The 13971-nt window shown below is 39.7% G+C and overlaps 1 long non-coding RNA gene across 1 annotated transcript; it reads right to left on the bottom strand.

Annotated features, from left to right (window-relative positions):
• Nucleotides 1-1280: 1280 nt before the first annotated feature.
• LOC120471424 (uncharacterized) lies at nt 1281-5788 on the bottom strand. The gene is made up of 3 exons (XR_005620798.2): nt 5664-5788; nt 3993-4142; nt 1281-1685 (listed from the first exon to the last, which is right to left on the bottom strand). It is a non-coding gene; the product is annotated as an uncharacterized LOC120471424 (long non-coding RNA).
• Between the last annotated feature and the right edge of the window lie 8183 nt (nt 5789-13971).

Below are 13971 nucleotides of genomic sequence, written 5' to 3'. Positions count from 1 at the left end.
AGAGGATTTCATTGAGGAGATTTTAAAAATGTAGGAGCCTTGCTGTGTTGAATGGTCAAAAGAGCCCAGCCAGCAATGACATGTGGGGCCCATATGAGGGCTTGATGGGCGGCAAATGTGGGCCCCATTATGGGCTTGCACCCGGGATCCACATTGGGGCAAGCTGTGGAAGCCCAGATGTACTAAAATTGGGACCAGTACGGGTACTGCGTGGGTCTTAATTGGGCAATTCATGTCAGACCCATTTGGGCCCCACCTGGCCAAATGGGCCTTAAGTGGGCTTGCACCCGGGATCCAACTATGGTTACCCAGATGGGCTTTAAATGGGCTCTGTAAGAGTCTTATGTGGGTCCTAAGTGGGAAATTCAAGCCAGACCCATTGGGGCCCCACCTACCCAAAGGGGTTTAAAGTGGGTTTGCACCCAGGATCCAGCCGTGAATGCCCAGATGGGCTTTAAATGGGTTCTATAAGGGTGTTATGTGGGATCTTAACCGGGCAATTCATGACAGACCCATTTGGGGCCCACCTACCTAAAGGGGTTTAAAGTGGGCTTGCACCAGGATTCAACTGTGAATGCACCTGAATGTGGGTCCTAACTGGGCATTTCATGCAAAGCCTATCTAAGCCCAACCATGCCAAATATTTTAAGGAAACAATCTAAGCTAAACAATCTAAACTAAAATCGAAGAATGAACATAAGTCCAAGATAAATACAAGACACTTGACGCTTTGAACTGCAAGAAATATATTGTTTAATTGAACAACTAAAACAATTTTAATGTCACAACAGTAGCTCACTGGAAAAAAAAAATGCTGATAATTTATTCGCCCCTATGTCATCCAAGATGTCCATGTCTTTCTTTCTTCAGTTGAAAAGAAATTTAGTTTTTTTGATGATATTTGATTTTGATGTTATTTGATTTAGGAATTTAGATTTTTTCTCCATATAATGAACTTCAATGGGAACCAAACGGTTCAAGGTCCAAAAGACAGTTTCAGTGCAGCTTCAAAGGGCTTTAAACGGCACCAGACGATGAATAAGGGTCTTATCTAGTGAAACGAACGCTCATTTAAAATGTAAAAAAAAAAAAAAAAAAAGCACAAGTATAAGCACAAATGCTCACCTTGCTCTGTTCTGTGATGCGCGTTCGTGGCTCTCCTGTTCGAAGTCGTTCATCAAAATGCAAACGAAACAAATCTTTTTTCAAGTAATTTGTTTAATTCAACAAACGAAATACATTTAACTTAGAAAAAGATTTGTTCCTTTTTGATAAATGAGTTCGAACAGGAGAGTCGCGAACGCGCATCACAGAACAGAGCAAGGCGAGCATCTCTGCTTATAAAACTTCAACTTTGTTATTTTTATTTTTTTTTTAAAACCTTAAAAAAGGGTTGTTGTTTTTTCCCCCATCAAAAACCTTAATTTCTTTTCGACTGAAGAAAGAATGACATGCATCTTGGATGACATGGGGGTGAGTAAATTATCAGCAAAAGATTTTTGTTTTTTTTCAAAAATGAACTACTCTTTAAATACAAAATACACTCAGGGCGTGGTGGATGCTCCCTTTTATCTTTGGGCTCTTGCAGCCCTCTCCCCTCCACGGTCCATGCGCCACTTCCCCAGTGCCATTTCCACTTGCTTGCGGTTCACACTTTTGAGTAATTGCATTACTCTTCAGTGCACCTAAAAACAAAGGAGCATAAGTCAATTTAGCAAGGTTCTTTTTTTCTCCAACTTGTATGTCTTCAAATCATTCAGTCAAGAAAAACACATTTACACATGAGGTAAGCTAAAATGTTTGCTCTAGAGTGACATTTAACATGGAGTTTTATAGAGTTTTATATACCTATAACACTTTTTCCATTACATGTTGAAATATACAGTAGCCTCAAATGCACACCAGATTTGAGTGACATTAGAAACAATTTTCCATGAATATATCAAAATTCATGAATTCTCCAAAGGCGACCCCTTGGTATTAGGGGTGTAACGGTACACAGAAGTCACGGTGTGGTTCATACATTACGGTTCTGTACGATTTTGGTACAATGGAGGGAAAAACAAAACAAAAAGACATAAGGCATTGTATTTTTTAAATAAGTTTTATTAATAAAGGCATAAAACCAGTTTATTTGTAATGCACTGACAATAGTTTTATATAATTAGTTTATTAATTAAACTAATGCAACCTTGTGATATGTTTGGTAATTGTACCTGAATTCAATTAAAATTATTTTGCAATATTTCAGATCAATATTTTTGTTTTCCTTAATTTTAATTAATATTATTATTTAACAATGTAACATTATTTTCATCTGAATTATAAATAATTGATTTCTGTATAAAATAATAGTACGATTAAAAAACATTTGATTTTCTTTTTTAATCAATGTAGAATGTGTAAGATTAGTGCTGATTTAAGATTAGTCAAAGCAGCAGTGAACTGATGTTCAAACCAACATGGTTTTTTTTTTGTTTGTTCTGGGATGCCATTGTTGCTATTGTAACGAACTACCCTTTTACATGCCTCTGATTGACAGATAAATCATGCAATCTTATTTCACTGTAGTGTTGTTGAGGTTTTTTCAGCTTTGTACAACATTTGCTTCATACATTTACTGTACTTTGATTGTATTGTTAAAGAGGGCAAGCTTTACCATTTAATTGAGCCATACATGCGTTTTAGACACTTACATTGTTCTTTCTCCGTCAGTGAAATAACTGCGTCCATGTTATGAGCCGAGTTTTTTTTTTTTTTAATTTACTTTAACTGCTCTGGTATTATCAATGGGATTACATATTTAAGGTGTTGCTAATAATTCAAATTATATTTGAATATTCGCAAAACTCACTTAAATTCACGTTAGCGATACTGATTCAAAACACAAGCGCAATGATTGAATGTCAAAGCACGGTTTGAGCGCCCTGCCCCCCCAGCCGAACTGAAAGTTTTGATTGGTTTTGCACCCAAGTCAGACCTGTCCGTTATTGGCTGAAGTGCTTCAGATCTGTCTGTTATTGGCTGAAGCGCAGTGCTCCACCACAGTCGTTTTGAAAAGTGTCTGTCAAATGCCCTGTTGCTTCGTCGGTACTTTTGTCAAAGTGCTTCCATAGTACTTTGTACTTTTGGTGAAAAACAAATGTAGCGATGTTGAATACTTTATTTTTATTCTACTCACGTAAGAGTAAAAGTACCAAATTTTAATTATACTCAAGAAAGTAGATTTTTTTTTTTACATCTAGTGAAGTACTGTAACGAAAGTACTAGTTACTTTCTAGTATTAGTAAGTATTAGTTAATTTTAGTTACTTTAATTAGTTACTTTCCACCTCTGCATCAACGCATTCTCACCCCAAGGCGTCACCTTTGACCATGCTTCAATATTTGACGTTTTAGGCGCCCTTTGGCGTCACTTACATGACGCGATCCTACGGCGTCATCTAACTGACGCTAAAGGAAAGCGTCAGTTAGAGGACGCGGTTAGGTTTAGGTGTGGGGTGGGGGTGGGGTACACGCGATCCTAGGGCGTCATCTAAATGACGCTAAAGGGCGCCTAAAGCGTCAGATATTGAAGCATGTCCAAATGCTTCCCAAGGCGTCAGTTAAGTGACGCCTTGGGGGTGAGAATGGGCTGTCTGCATTTAGGTGAAAAATGTTGTAGCAGACATGGTTGATTTGTTATACATTTACAAAGTTTTGAAGCAACCTGGCATGGGACTTGAACTCTGCAAAGTTTAGTGATTCATTAAGCATGGGAAGGATTTTGTCAAAGAAAGAAAACACAGGAAAACTGTGGCCAGGAGACTGGGTGGGGATGCCGTCAGACTCACGCTGAGGCCACTTCTGGGGGACCCACAGGGATTTCTCGGGGTCAGACTCTGTCTTGGTGGGCTGACCCTGGTTACCAAATTTTCAATTTGGAAGCAGAAACTTTGACGTTAAAGAACATTTCAATACCTCTAAACGAGGGAGAAAAAAAAAAAAACTCACATAAATACTTGGAACCATGGGCGCTGCTTCCCCAGCAGGATCCATTTGACCTGCTCCTCTAAGACCTGCTTCGCCACCTGGAAATTTGAGGGCTGTGGCTTTCCCTCTGGGACACACGAGGGCTGCTGATTCCTAAGAGTCCTCTCTATCCTAAGAGAAAGAAATTACTGGTAACACTGCAGCAAATTAAAAACACAACACTACCATTAAAACGTAATATAAAATATATATATATATATAACTGCTGTAGCGGCGCGTCAATGATAATGTTGAATGCCATATTTTTTGCGTCGAGACTTCTTTATTTATTTTATTTTTTGCACGTTCCTCGCGGTACAGCTTGCCACACACACACGGGAGACCGGAACATTGCAGAATAGAGGATGAAGACAACTAGAAGTGAATGAGCTTTCCATTAAATGAATCACACACTTTAAACAAACCCTTTCATTTAATTTTGATCTTTGATTGCAAGTGATCGCACCTCAATGGTATATTAGCTCCACACACCTCCTGTGCACATTGGCACACCTGCGAATATCTGCATCTTTCCACAACATGGAGGAGAAATTAGTATTAATTAGTGTATTAGCATTAGTATCTAGATTTAGGCGACTAAAATCTTATTGTATGTCATCGACTAAAGCTAGAATAAAACTATAACAGTTCAAATGACTAAAATATAATGGGTTTAGTTCAATAATGCATTAATTTAGAATTTCTCTCAAATTTACAAACCCATAATTAGACCTTATGTAGCCCCTTCTTTACAATGAATGATACAAGCGTTTTTTACAACTACTTGCATACATCACTCTTTATTCTTTCAAGCAGCAGACGTATTTGTATTAATTAATTAATGAATCCTTATTAAAGCTATTAACGAGCAGTGAATTTTAATCTCTTTCTTTTGTTGCTTGATGACACAGACCGCATCGTGGTTTATTAAACACGTAAATATCGGATCGTGTACAATGACATGCGGATCCAATTGCACGGAGCATACAATCACAACTGTTCAAAACATAAAAACGTCCTGGATGCATATGCAACCCGGGGACGTACTCCCAGGCCACTAACGCTGGACCACCAAAAAAAGAAATCTTTATTACTACAACTAAGAGCAGGTCAGGGAGGAGACTCCATTTAGCTGTGCTCAGCATAAACATTACAGTATGATTACAGCATTTGATTTCACAGACTGGCGTTCATGGCGCAGCAGACTCAAGCCCTGGAGTAAAACCTGTTCTCAATATACATGTCCACACACAGACAACTGCTGCGGGGCTCCTGTCTGTGGTGTATGTCATCAAACACGTAGCCATGGCCGTGCACGACCGGGTTATTGATAATATTCCTGTTTTGAACGGGTTATTGGCTGCATTTAAACGTATTAAATGTGTTGCAGCTCTTTCTGCTCGGATGAATGAACGCCAGTCTGTGAAACGCTGCTACTCATCGAAATATCGGAAATGTGTTTAAAACTCATTTCACCGTTACGTTATTAAAAGTATATCGTGATAACTTATGAATTATTGTCCAACCTCTCCAGCTGTTTTTCCTTTTGGTTAGATTCTACATCAGATTAAACAGTTACAACACAAAATAAAAATTACAGACTACTGTACACCTGCAGTGTTATTTTTCTGGCAACATAATATTTAAACTTACCTTGTGAATGTCTGATGTGAAGTTCTTCTCCTCGAAATGACAGCTAGCAGCGTTGCTTTCCGAATGGCCCCGTTAACGTTTGAGCGCGAATCAAGGCCTTTGCTTACAGGCCCCTTATAGATGTCCTAAGAACTGCCTGACTAAATAACAATTAAATACAGTTAAATTGTTAGAGAATTAACAATTAAATATGTTAGAGAATTAACAAACGTTAACTGCTTCGCTGGCTTCATATGAATCAGCCTAATTATGTATTGTGTGCATAACAGGCAGGTGGGAAAAGTACTGAAAATCTGTACTCAAGTGCAAGTACTGCTGCATTGCTATTACTCTATTACAAGTAAAAGTACTGGTGTTAGAGAACCGCTCAAGTAAAATTACAATTTGTAAAAAAAAAAAAAAAAAAAAAAAAAAAACTAATCAGCTAGAACAAGTTACTTTTCCAGTTCTCCAGATTAGGGCTGGATGTGTTTTCCTTAAAAGTTAAAACCACAACAATCGATCAAATCATTAATGATTGAATTGATAAGATACAAATGTGTTTTTTCCCTAATTTTATATATATATATATATATATATATATATATATATATATATATACACTATATATACGATCTATATGTTTGTTCTTTGATGACTACTGTGACTCACTCTCAACATGCTTGATTAGCCTACATGTAGAGTTACTAAAATTTGTACAGTAAGTTATCAACACACCTAAATAGTTACTTTTCGCCTCTGCCACACCAATATATGTGTTCCCAGATCAAAACCATTCCCTCTTGGCCCATGAATGTACCATGCAGGACACATATGTGTTCCCAGATCAAAACCATGCCCACTTGGTCCATAAATGTACTATGCAGGACCCATATATGTGTTCCCAGTTAAAACCCATGGGCACTTAACCCATAAAAATTATATGCAGGACCCATATATGTGTTCCCAGTTCAAACCCATGGACACCTGGCCCATAAAAATTATATACAGGACCCAAATATGTGTTCCCAGTTCAAACCCATGCCCACTTGGTCCATAAATGTACCATGCAGAACCCATATATGTGTTCCCAGTTCAAACCCATGCCCACTTGGCCCATAAATAAACCATGCAGGACCCATATATGTGTTCCCAGTTCAAGCCCATGACCACTTGGCCCATAAATGTACCATGCAGGACCCATATATGTGTTCCCAGTTCAAACCCATGCCCACTTGGCCCATAAAAATTATATGCAGGACCCATATATGTGTTCCCAGTTCAAACCCATGCCCACTTGGCCCATAAATGTACCACGCAGGACCCATATATGTGTTCCCAGTTCAAACCCATGCCCACTTGGCCCATAAATGTACCATGCAGGACCCATATATATGTTCCCAGTTCAAACCCATGCCCACTTAGCCCATAAAAATTATATGCAGGACCCATATATGTGTTCCCAGTTCAAACCCATGCCCACTTGGCCAATAAAAATTATATGTAGGACCCATATATGTGTTCCCAGTTCAAACCCATGCCCACGTGGCCCATAAATAAACCATGCAGGACCCATATATGTGTTCCCAGTTCAAGCCCATGCCCACTTGGCCCATAAATGTACCATGCAGGACCCATATATGTGTTCCCAGTTCAAACCCATGCCCACTTGGCCCATAAAAATTATATGCAGGACCCATATATATGTTCCCAGTTCAAACCCATGCCCACTTAGCCCATAAAAATTATATGCAGGACCCATATATGTGTTCCCAGTTCAAACCCATGCCCATTTGGCCCATAAAAATTATATGCAGGACCCATATATGTGTTCCCAGTTCAAACCCATGCCCACTTAGCCCATAAATGTACCACGCAGGACCCATATATGTGTTCCCAGTTCAAACCCATGCCCACTTGGCCCATAAATGTACCATGCAGGACCCATATATATGTTCCCAGTTCAAACCCATGCCCACTTAGCCCATAAAAATTATATGCAGGACCCATATATGTGTTCCCAGTTCAAACCCATGCCCACTTGGCCCATAAATGTACCACGCAGGACCCATATATGTGTTCCCAGTTCAAACCCATGCCCACTTAGCCCATAAAAATTTTATGCAGGACCCATATATGTGTTCCCAGTTCAAACCCATGCCCACTTGGCCAATAAAAATTATATGTAGGACCCATATATGTGTTCTCAGTCCAAACCCATGCCCACTTGACCCATGTCTGTCCCTTATGGGGCCCATATAATTAGCTCATATGGGGTTCCTATGTGGGACTCATACTACAAAACCTACACGGGACCCGCTGATTTCACCCAGCCAAAGCCCATGCCCACACAGTAACCATAGAACCCCGACTTAACCCATCTGGGCCCCACATGTCATTGCTGGCTGGGAGAGCATTGTGTGCCATAACACCAGTTGTAGAAATTGTGGCACAGAGAGTGATGTTGCCTCCTCGTTGTCCAGGGACATTGACTGTAGCATGATGGCCGATCACATTTCTCCCTCTTCTCCTCTTCCTACATCCTCAGCCCTTCTTTTTCTTTCTCAAACATCCTCAGCTCTTCTTTCTCCTACATCCTCAGCTCTTCTTTCTCCGACATCCTCAGCTCTTCTTTCTCTTTCTCCTACATCCTCAGCTTTTCTTTCTCCTACATCCTCAGCTTTTCTTTCTCCTACATCCTCAGCTCTTCTTTCTCCGACATCCTCAGCTCTTCTTTTTCTTTCTCCTACATCCTCAGCTTTTCTTTCTCCTACATCCTCAGCTCTTCTTTCTCCGACATCCTCAGCTCTTCTTTTTCTTTCTCATACATCCTCAGCTCTTCTTTCTCCTACATCCTCAGCTCTTCTTTCTCCGACATCCTCAGCTCTTCTTTTTCTTTCTCATACATCCTCAGCTCTTCTTTCTCCTACATCCTCAGCTCCTTCTCCATCTCCTCTTCCTCTTCTTTTCCCTCTACCTTGTCCACCACCTCTCGCTCTTACACCTCTTCCTTTTCCACTGCTCATTCCCTTCTTTTTATTGTATTTTCTCCTCATTCATGTTTGTTCTTCTTCTTCTTCTTCCCCTTTTGTAGTTGTTATAATTAAGACAGCTGTATGAACAATTGGGAAATTGGCCTTTTCTGTGTTGAGGGGATTATTAACTCGTCAGATATCAATTCGAGGTTAATTGAGGACATAAGGTGTGCAACTGACTATTTTACAATTCATAGAGTTTTGTTTGTTGAGTTTTGAAAATGTTACAAAAATGTTTGTGATCTTTGTGAAGACCAATGAAAAAGTTGCAAAAGTTTTTCCTAAAATATTAAAGATTCGGTTGGGTGTATGAACTGCTGTGATAACATTAGGGAATTTTGTGCACAGTGTTTTGAGAAAATTATGCTTTTGATTTGTAATTTGTATGAAATGAAGGAGAATTTACTATCTGTTTAGGACCATTACGAAGTGTACAGATCACTGTGTTAAATGTTTTGAGAGCAGTGACCTGAGTTTGGAGAAATGTACCAAATCGATTGAGAAAAACTGTATACACAGAACACACAAATACACGGTAACAAATATATTTTACGTATTTTTCCCACAAAATCAATGGGAGATAGATCCAACATTTTGTACACCCCAACCAACACAAAGTTGCACATACAGTGGTCTACATACAAAACAACAGAATTTCTTATGCTGTTACAGTAAAAAAAGAAATGAAAAAAATATCTATGCTGCATCCTTTCTTTGGTTTTGGTATTTTATGCCAAAGCTCTGATCGCTAATTGTAAAACTGTGTGAAATGTGTTTGCCCATGTGACGAGTCAGTTTGAATATTTGAATGGCAGTGTGTTCCTCATGAAAACAAGAGATTTTCTGCATGAAAATTGTGCCAAATGCAGAGAATTGTGTGTAGTGTTTTGAAAAAAGTGTGTTTTTGAACTGCAATTTGAGTGTAAAGCAGGAATTGTGCTTGTAGTTCAGTAGAATTGGTTCAGGGGGTTGGTGAATGAGTTACATGTTGTGGTCATTGTGTCTCAAGTACCAGAAAATGTGTGTAAACAAGCGAGAAAAACTGTAATAGATGGATCAGATCTGGAGGATTGTAACCATATCAAACACCACAGGTATACACGTACAAGGTTACGTCTTCATGCAAAATTACAGGCATTTAAAATTCTTTTACACTCATGATGACGTCTTCTAACGAGTTTACAAATCACAGCCAGCCTACATGTATCTCAAACGTACCAGATGTTTTGGTAACATCTTCATATAGCGGAAATCTTAGAGTTTGTGTGTGTGTGTGTGTGTGTGTGTGTGTGTGTGTGTGTGTGTGTGTGTGTGTGTGTGTGTATTCAGCCTTTTGCTAAACATCTGTTTCGATGTTTTGGTGATATCAGTCTTCATAAATGTCAAAAAGTCCATTTGCACTGCAGACTCCTAGGCGCCGATTTGGTTAATTTAGATACAAAAAGTCTCTGTCAGTTGACCATGTGGTCACAGGAATGTGTGTAGTTAATGATGTTAACAAAGAGAATTAAGGATCTTCTTCCAGACTCTACAAACGTGACAAGTAATCCAGTTTTTGTAATTCCAACTGTTAGTATTTTGACAGTCATTGCGCTATGACTGACTATGTGTTCATGTTGGATACAAAAGAAGTGCTAGTACATTTGACTGAATGATTTGATTTTGAAATGGGTTTGCAGTGTTTTGAATAAGTGTATATTGAAAAAGTTTTTTTGCATTTTGAAATGTAGATTTTGTATTTATTTATATAGAAAATATAGTTTGGGGCAGATGTGATGTAGGTGTGTTGCTGTGATAAGAGCTAAGAAAAATAATTTGAAGAATTGTCAAACGCTTCTTAGCAATTGAAAAAAAAACTGCAATAAAGGGGTGCCAATAATTCATGTGTTTTGGAGGAAAAACAGTCGTTTCATAATGTGATTTCCCGCACTTTCAGTTCATTGACTTCAATAAAAGGTTGGACTTTTGGCAAAAAAAATTAATGAAAGATCAAAAGGATAAACGATGCAGATTTATTTTTATAGCCATTTTGATCATATTTACCAGGGGTGCCACTAATTATGACCACAACTGTATGTGCTCAGAACCCCCAGTGCTGTTCTTGCGCAAGGCGGTCTTGCAACCAGCCAACATGCAGCAGATTTGCTCTATTCTGTCCTTTTATCATTGAAAAATGACTTGATATTGGAAGGGTGTATTTGCTTCCAATAATATGTTAAATGATTAGCAGGCTATATGAAAATGGGAATTATATAAATGCAACAACATCAGAAGTGTAATTTAGAAAATATTTAATGTAGCCTGGAACTTCTTTCATTGTAAAAAAGAAAAACAAAATCCAACTGCTATTTTTTTTTTTTTTTTTTTACAATTTTAAAGGTTGATTGAATTATAGAAAGAGTTAGGATTAAACAAGCCAAAAGTAAATCCAACTTTTAAATAATTTAGTTTGAGCACATGTATTTTAAAATATATAATAACTTATACAGGCTATTGAGAATTTGGTTCAGAGAATGGGGTTTATTGTTTTAGCAATTCAGGAAAACTGTATAAAGATTCTTCTTTTTAAGAAGGGGGACCAGAGGGTGTGTTCCAACTATAGGGGGATCACACTTCTCAGCCTCCCTGGGAAAGTCTATGCCAGGGTACTGGAGAGGAGAATACGGCCGATAGTGGAACCTCGGATTCAGGAGGAACAGTGCGGTTTTCGTCCTGGCCGTGGAACACTGGACCGACTCTATACTCTCTACAGGGTGCTGGAGGGTTCATGGGAGTTTGCCCAACCAGTCCACATGTGTTTTGTGGATTTGGAGAAGGCATTCGACTGTGTCCCCCGAGGCTTTCTGTGGAGGGTGCTCCGGGAATATGGGGTCCGGGGTCCTTTGCTAAGGGCTGTCTGGTCCCTGTATGACCGAAGCAGGAGCTTGGTTCGCATTGCCGGTAGTAAGTCAGACTTCTTCCCGGTGCATGTTGGACTCCGGCAGGGCTGCCCTTTGTCGCCGGTTCTGTTCATAATTTTTATGGACAGAATTTCTAGGCGCAGCCAGGGGCCGGAGGGCGTCAGGTTTGGGGACCACACGATTTTCTCTGCTCTTCGCGGATGATGTTGTTGTGTTGCCCCCTTCACACCAGGACCTTCAGCATGCACTGGGACGGTTTGCAGCCGAGTGTGAAGCGGCTGGGATGAAAATAAGCACCTCCAAATCCGAGGCCATGGTCCTCAGCCGGAAAAGGGTGGCTTGCCCACTTCAGGTTGGTGGAGAGATCCTTCCTCAAGTGGAGGAGTTTAAGTATCTTGGGGTTTTGTTCACGAGTGAGGGAAGGATGGAACGGGAGATTGACAGAGACGGATCGGTGCAGCTTCAGCAGTAATGCGGTCGATGTACCGGTCTGTTGTGGTAAAGAAGGAGCTGAGCCGTAAGGCAAAGCTCTCGATTTACCAGTCAATCTACGTTCCTACTCTCACCTATGGTCATGAGCTTTGGGTCATGACCGAAAGGACAAGATCCCGGATACAGGCGGCTGAAATGAGCTTTCTCCGCAGGGTGGCTGGGCGATCCCTTAGAGATAGGGTGAGAAGCTCGGTCACTCGGGAGGAGCTCAGACTAGAGCCGCTGCTCCTCCACATCGAGAGGGGTCAGCTGAGGTGGCTCGGGCATCTGTTCCGGATGCCTCCTGGACGCCTTCCTGGGGAGGTGTTCCGGGCACGTCCCACTGGGCGGAGGCCCCGGGGAAGACCTAGGACACGCTGGAGAGACTATGTCTCCCGGCTGGCCTGGGAACGCCTCGGTATCCCCCAGAAGAGCTGGAGGAAGTGTCTAGGGAGAGGGAAGTCTGGGCATCTCTGCTTAGACTGCTGCCCCCGCGACTCGGCCCCGGGTGAGCGGAAGAAGATGTATGTATGTATGTATGTATGTATAAAGATTATATTTTTATTTCTCACTTTTTTCTCTTAATTTAGAATGGAACAGGCCTAGCTCAGAGCCATGTATTCAGAGAGTTCTGACACTCCCTTAGACCTCCATTGTAACTCAGGAATGCAGAAGTAAAGCGTGTCATAGACCCGCCCATTAGTTCCAACCACTGATGGTTCCAGCATTGAACCCCATTCATTTTCAGTGCTTCCGAAGTACGCTCGCTGGTAAATTAATGAAATTACTGTATTTTTTACTTTTACACACATTAGCCGACCTCTCGTGAATCTAGTCTGTAGTTATATGTTATGTAGCCAGATCTAGTAAATGTTTATTGGAAGATAATAGGTTAATTGCAGCGATAGCTTACGTGACCAACACTTCACTAACGTTGTTCACTAACTACAGGTTACTTATGGTAACCTGATGTATATAATATTTTTTATAACATCATATAAATATATAACATATTATTATATTAATTATATAATAATTATAATAATAATAATAAATAAATATTAGATATACAATATGTATATATATATATATATATAATATTAGACATACATACACACACAATTGATTTATTTAAATGGTTTAGGGTTATGCATGTGTTTGTGTAATGTATATAGGCATACATAATATATATATATATATATATATATATATATATATATATATGTGTGTGTGTGTGTGTGTGTGTGTGTGTGTGGGGGGGGGGGGGGTTAGGGTTAGGGTTAGTTATTATGTGTGATTGAAACATGTGTAGGCCAATACATAGTACCTCGTATAAATGTATTTGTGTGTGTTTTCTGATGAATGGTTTAGTCTATGAATAGGGTAGGATGAAGGGCTACATTAGCCACTGAATTGAATCCCAACAGTTATGGATCATATTTAGGAACATCATCATCATCATCATATCTTTATTCAGGACATATTAAATGGTCCATAGCACTATACAAAATAAAGTACATTCAAAATAGAAAAGATACCTAAAACTTAAAATTTACTGAACATTACTGTAAATATGGTCATTGCTACGTCATGGGAGCAGTATATCCCTCCTAAATCATTCATTTGTACATGCACAGCGTAATTATTTATATTTTTACGTTGGTTGTCGTGATTGTTATCCTGAACGGGCCAACCGGTCCACGGGTCTTTGCGTGATCACGGTAGGCTAATGGCTGAATCGGAATTTATAAGCAAGATCACGGGAATCAATAACCTACATCCCAGTTGTGCTAAAATAAATATCATCATGAGACGTCCATCATCAGATGAATGACATGGAAAAGTTAAGTTAGAGCCGCTAAAGCCAGTGCAACTACCAATGCGAACATGAACACAAGCTTTTCCCTCTAAAAATATAGCCTA

This window comes from Pimephales promelas, chromosome 8 (genome assembly GCF_988280905.1).
Source record: "Pimephales promelas chromosome 8, fPimPro1.hap1.1, whole genome shotgun sequence".
NCBI lineage: Eukaryota > Metazoa > Chordata > Actinopteri > Cypriniformes > Leuciscidae > Pimephales > Pimephales promelas.
The sequence above is the reverse complement of the archived record's forward strand: the minus strand, read 5'-3'. Positions and strand labels throughout refer to the sequence as shown.